Genomic DNA, 331 nt, shown 5'->3' with positions numbered 1-331 from the left:
CCCCCATGTCCCTGACACACATACATAAAACTCAGCAGAAAAAGACTAGACATAAAAAGGCAAGTTAGAGCAGAGATCATAGGTAAATTACGAGCTGATTTGTTTACTTTTGCTGGAGGTGTTAAGCAGGTGAGTGCTACAGCAGGAAGTAAAACTGAACAGCGGGAACAAAATTCAGAGTTTTTTATTGCATTTGAAAAGTAGCCCAGACACCTCCCCTGCCCGCAGTGGGAGGGTGAGCTAAGAAAGGGAGCGCTATGGAAATACCTTTTCCTTTATCTTGCTTCCCCGCCGGATAACCCATAAAACCCGGCGTTCCTGGATGAACCTC

The sequence above is a fragment of the Apaloderma vittatum genome, unplaced genomic scaffold (genome assembly GCF_000703405.1).
Source record: "Apaloderma vittatum isolate BGI_N311 unplaced genomic scaffold, ASM70340v1 scaffold42856, whole genome shotgun sequence".
Classification (NCBI taxonomy): domain Eukaryota; kingdom Metazoa; phylum Chordata; class Aves; order Trogoniformes; family Trogonidae; genus Apaloderma; species Apaloderma vittatum.
Note: the sequence above shows the minus strand (reverse complement) of the source record.